This window comes from Pituophis catenifer, unplaced genomic scaffold, assembly GCF_029215685.1.
Source record: "Pituophis catenifer annectens isolate HBS135680 unplaced genomic scaffold, rPitCat1.0.hap2 SCAF_1, whole genome shotgun sequence".
NCBI classification, from domain to species: domain Eukaryota; kingdom Metazoa; phylum Chordata; class Lepidosauria; order Squamata; family Colubridae; genus Pituophis; species Pituophis catenifer.
In genome coordinates, this window is record NW_027256881.1 from 153,443,893 (window position 1) to 153,449,892 (window position 6,000).

The window sequence follows — 6,000 nt, forward strand, 5'->3', positions numbered from 1 at the left end:
CTTTTCTTTTTTTTTATTTAGATATAATGGAATATATATATATATATATTTAAGTAGTGTGGGCAGTGAATTAAAGATATTAAGAATTGTTGTGTATGGTAAATTTGCAGGACAGTGGGTGAATAAGCTAACTACAGACTGATTAGTTTAAGAAAAGGGATTTTTAAGTGATATATTTAGGGGAGTGGAGGAAATGGATAGAGTGGAATAAATGTTAAATTAGATTTTAAGGGGAGGCCGCTTTGAAATGTTATAGTAATATATATAGAAGATTAAATATTAAAGTAGGATTTATCGTATAGTTTTAAAGTGGAAGGTGGTTTTGAATTGTTGTAATAATATATAGATATAAAATACTATTATGTTAAATTAGAAGTTATTTTATAATAGTTATAGTATAATTTTTTTTTTTTTTTTTTTTTGTTCTCTTCTTTTCTGAAATGTATGGATAAAGGGGGATGTTATGATATTTATAATATTTTTAGTAAGTAAAGGTCAGTATTTTGAGGAGGGAGTAAGTAATCTGTTATGAATTAGGGGTTTTTTTTGTTACGAAGAAGTCACAGGGGGGGATGGGTGGGGAGGGGGGGGTTAGGGAGGGGGAGGGAGAGGGGGGGGGAAAAGGGGGAAAAAATTGTATTTGAAAACTTTTTCAATAAAAAAAAAAAAAAAAAATTAAGAACTTAGAGGGAGGCAATACCCTATACAAAGCTAGACTAGTTGCACAAGGTTATGCACAGAAATATCCGGAGGACTATACTGACACGTATTCCCCCACAGTAAGAACTGAGAGTGTCAAAACAGCTCTAGTGGTAGCATCAGCACTCAATCTCGATGTATTCCAATATGACATACAGACTGCGTATCTACACGCAAAACTAGATAAGGAAATATATGTAAGAGCACCTCACAGTCAATACACAAACAAGAATGAGACTTGGTTGTTAAACAAGAGTTTATACGGGTTAAAACAATCTGGTAAACGATGGTATGATTGTTTAGTAAAAGTACTTAAAACCATGGACTTCAATGCCACCACTGCTGATAACTGTTTCTTTGTCAAAAAGGGTGATGCTTACAAAGAATTTGTATTGATCTATGTGGATGACATTTTATACATAGGAAAACATAAAGAGAGAAGAGAAACTTTTGTGACTAAGCTAAGTGAACATTTCTCATTGAAATCTTTAGGCAAAGTAAACAAATATCTTGGTGTTCAAATTAATAAGACTAAAAGAGGATTCAAACTTACTCAGAGAGATAAGATCGTAGAGCTCTTAAACAAATGCAATCTAAGTGATGCCAAACCTTGTGATACTCCTATGCAGACTGATTTTCTAAGAAATGCTGATGAATCATCCCCTGAATTTAAAGATAACACATTTTATAGATCAGTCATAGGTTCACTTCTTTATATATCTAATTGGACAAGACCAGATATCGCTTTACCCCTCAATTTATTATCCAGACATGTCAGCAAGCCAACAATGTACCACTGGGAAGCTGTTAAAAGAATATTAAGATATCTGAAAAACACACTAGACTTTTGTTTAATGTTGGAACCTAACGATAATAAAGAACCAAAGCTTACATGTTACGCAGATGCGGACTGGGCTGGAGACACCTCGTGTAGAAAAAGCACATCTGGTTATATATTCCTCTTAAATGACTGTCCAGTTTACTGGTACACTGGTAAACAAGAATTAGTGGCCACTTCAACGACAGAAGCAGAATATGTTTGTTTATCTAAAGCTGCAAATAACCTTGTATGGTTTAATGATTTGATTTCAGATGTTTGGAAAAAACCTGCTTTGCCTTTTGTTATGCATGAAGACAATAAGGCAGCTATTGAAATATCTAGATCTGACGCCATTGGACAAAGGTCCAGACACATAGATATAAAATTTAAACATGTGAGACAATTATCTCAGGATGGATTTATTAAAGCAGTGCATTGTGAAACTTCAGAACAATTAGCTGACATATTGACAAAACCTTTACCTTCTAAGCAGCATAAATACTTAACTTCTAAGTTGTATGTTTTGTACTGTCCTGAATCTGAATGTAATTGGTGTTGCATAACGAATCGGCATTTAGAGGGGGATTTGTCAGATGTAAATGCCTTATTCTCTAATGTGTAAATAGTATATGAACGGGGTATCAGGGGTTAACTTATTCTTCACTTCTTAATGTATTCATAATTCACCACTCCCATATCTAGCTCCACCCATTGTATATATAAGGAGCTGAATGCACCCACTTCTTCGCTTCTATCTGTGAATATTCAGTGAATATAGAATGCCTAATGTAAATAAAAGAAGATATATTTAAACCTTTAACTCTTGCTAAATTTATTGAGTCTGATCCTGAAAATATTGCAACAGATTTAATTTTATGGGGGACTTTATCTGATTTTCTCTTTATTATCTTTGCTCTCCTTTTCATCCTGCCAGTGTGTCTTTGGTTGAAGGAGAATTTTTTGAATCATTGTGACTTTTTTTTTTTCTTCCTTCCATTTGGCTTTAAACTCCAGAAGGAGTTTAAACTTTTAATTCCTTAACCTTGCTACAGGTAGTCCTCAGCTTACAACTATTTTTTTTAGGGACTTTCAAAGTGACAACAGTTCCCAAAAAAGTAATGTACAACCCATTCATGCACTTACAACCATTGTAACATCCCCACAATCACATGATTAAAATTCAAGCACTTGGCTACCAGCATTTATTTATTTATTTATTTATTTATTTATTTATTTATTTATTTATTTATTTATTTATTTATTATGCTTCCCATCTCCCCTACAAGATGACCGTGGGTGGCTTACAGGTTTTATTTACAATGGTTGTAGTGTTCCGAGGTCATGTGATCACGACTTGCAACTTTTCTAGCTGGCTTCCAACAAGCAAAGCCAATGGGAGAAGCCGCTTCAAGACCACGTTTCATTTAACTGCAATGATTTAACAATGATTGCAAAAAAAAAAAAAAGTTGTAAAATTGGATGCAATTCACTTAATCACTGCCTTGCTTAGCATCTAGTCCAGAGGTGGGTTTCAGCAGGTTCTGACCAGTTCTGGAGAACCGGTAGCAGAAATTTTGAGTAGTTCGGAGAACCGGTAGTAAAAATTCTGACTGGGCCCGCCCCCATCTATTCTCTGCCTCCCAAGTCCCAGCTGATCATGAGGAAATGGGGATTTTGCAGTAACCTTCCCCTGGATTGGGGACAGAACAGAGATTTTATAGTATCCTTTCCCTGCCACACCCACCAAGCCATGCCACACCCACCAAGCCACGCCCACAGAACCAGTAGTAAAAAAATTTGAAACCTACCACTAATCTAGTTCCAGCTGTGGACAACCACAAGTTGAGGACTGTCTTTATACAGGGACTTGCATTTCTTCCTGAATCAGCATTTTTGTTCTGGAAAAAAAATTGATTAGAGCATATATATGTGACTAATTCCCCAGTTATTTAAGTGACAGAACAGGAAGAAAATCAACAGAAGGTACTTATCATGTCCTTCTAAATCAGAGAGGGACATTTTCTGGAATGTAGTGGGTGGTGGCGGCATTTACCCATTAGATCAGTGGTGGGTTGCCTCCGGTTCAGACCGGTTCTATAGAACCGGTAGTAAAACCAGTGAGCAGCTCCGCCCACTGACCCTCACGTCATCAGAAGTGATCTGCGCATGCGCAGAAGCAAGGCGCGTGTGCCAGCGAAGCGGTAGTAAAGATAAGTACAACCCACCCCTGCATTAGATGTTCTCCCAGGAGTTGAGAGAGAGTGCTGGCAGTGTAGAATAGAATCTCTCCTGCCCTCCACCCCCCATCCTTTGTATGTAGAAGGCCTGGTCCACTATGTTTCCGATTGTGCTTATACAAGTGCAAGTATAAATTATAAAGGTAACTTGGGTTTCTGCAAGGAAACTATTAATCATGCCAAACAAGCTTCTTTGAAAAACTAATGGTTATTATTTATCCTCCTCCATAGAAATAAAGATGAATATGCCTGGGTTGCAATTCATGCAAACGGTAAAGTGATAAAAGCCAAGGGATTTGCAATAAATTGTGATTATGTCCCATCAAAAGAGTCAACGGCAAAATCCAGCTCTGTCAAAACTACTTGGTAGCCTATTGCAGAAAAAAAGACTTCTTGAAGCCAGAAGGTTCAGAAACCACTTGGCAAAATGCAGCTGGCATTCCCATTGATGAACAAGGGGAAACGCATCATATGAAAAAGGCAAGAGAGTACAAATACACAAAATGATTTTTACATAGTGTTATCTACGTAAATTCAAAGAAAAAAACCCTTCAAAAGTAATTGATCTCATGATCACGGGAAGCCCTGTAACCAGGAAAACTCCTGCGTATCTTCACAATCAAAAGCTTTGCACTTTTTTAGGGTTGTTAATCTTTAAATCTGAAAGCATTTCAACAAATTCAAATAAACTAACATCTTCAGAAGGGGGGGTGGAATTCATGACTAGACTATTGCTAAAACTCAAAACTTTTTATTTATTTATTTTTATTTTTAAATTAAATCCATTTGGACATGTATGCGGACAGGCTCGCACGGGGTTTCAATTACTTTCTGAACTTGACATTTGATTTACAGTATATAACACCCAACTTGGAGTAGAAACTAAGGTGGCAAACTAGAAAAGGGCTATGTGAGATGGAGTCCTCTGCTAGGCATGGGAGCTGGCTAGGTGGTTTGGGGACAGCCACCCTCTCTTAGCCCAACCCATCTCACAGTGTTGTTATTGTGATGGGCAATAGGAGTAGCAATAGCAATAGCAGACTTATATACTGCTTTACAGCCCCTCTCTAAGTGGTTTACAAAGTCAGCATATTTCCCCCAACAATTTGAGTTTGCATTTTACCCACCTCAGAAGGATGGAAGGCTGGGTAAACCTTGAGCCTGGTGAGATTCGAACTGCCAAATTGCAGGCAGCCAGCAGTTAGCAGAAGTAGCCTGCAGTACTGCACTCTAACAACTGCTCCACTGCGGAGGAAGCATTATGTTTGCCATCTTGGACTGTACAAAGTTAAAGGTAGAATATAAATCTAATAAATTGCATGGCCATTTCCATGTGGCTTTTATGCCCTTCCACCCCAATGGTTATAACATGTTTGGTACTGTCCTACTAATTCAAGTGCTTCCTAGAGAAGAGTCAAAAGAGGTGGAGAAAGTACACTGGATTTGAATTAATAAGAGACTTCCAACCATGTCATAACATTTGGGATGGAATGGCATAAAAGCCTAGCAAAATACATGCATAAATTACATTAGAAGATAGGTGATCTCCCATTTGCCCTCTTGTTCCAGCAAGGATTCACTGCAGCAGATTCCAAATTCGCTCACAGTAATATGCATGGCATGGTTCTTCTAAGTCCTTCTCTCTTCAGCTATTTTATTATCCAAACTAGCTCCATCTGAAGTTGGATTCTTTCAACAAAATGGAAGTGATACATGAAAGGCAAAAAAATAAATAAAGAGGGGATGCATGTTTTGTTTTTACTTTCAGAAGGGAAAAGAATATGTTTACTTCCCAGAAAGAAAAAAATAATAAATATAGCATTTTGCATCGACTCTTCTTCAACTTTCAGGATTTCTTTTGATCTTTGGAAAATATTCTTGTAAAAGTATCAGAAGATGTTATATTTTTTAATGTACAGTTTGTTTATCTGGCTTTTCCCTCCTTTTTCTTGCTGCCTTTGTATTTGAGATAGCTTTAATCATTTCTACCACAATGAATTCTTCAAAGGGTCTGTGCTTCCATGGGAAATATTCTCCCTTAAGTGTAGTAATAAGAAGCTCCAGTGCTTGCAATTGGACAGATGGAAATAATGTCACCATCTTTGTATGAAATCTTACATATACAGACACATTCTCTCTCTCTCTCTCTCTCTCTCTCTCTCTCTCTCTCTCTCTCTCTCTCTCTCTCTCTCACACACACACACACACACACACACACACACACACTTTCCAAAAATGGTGGTC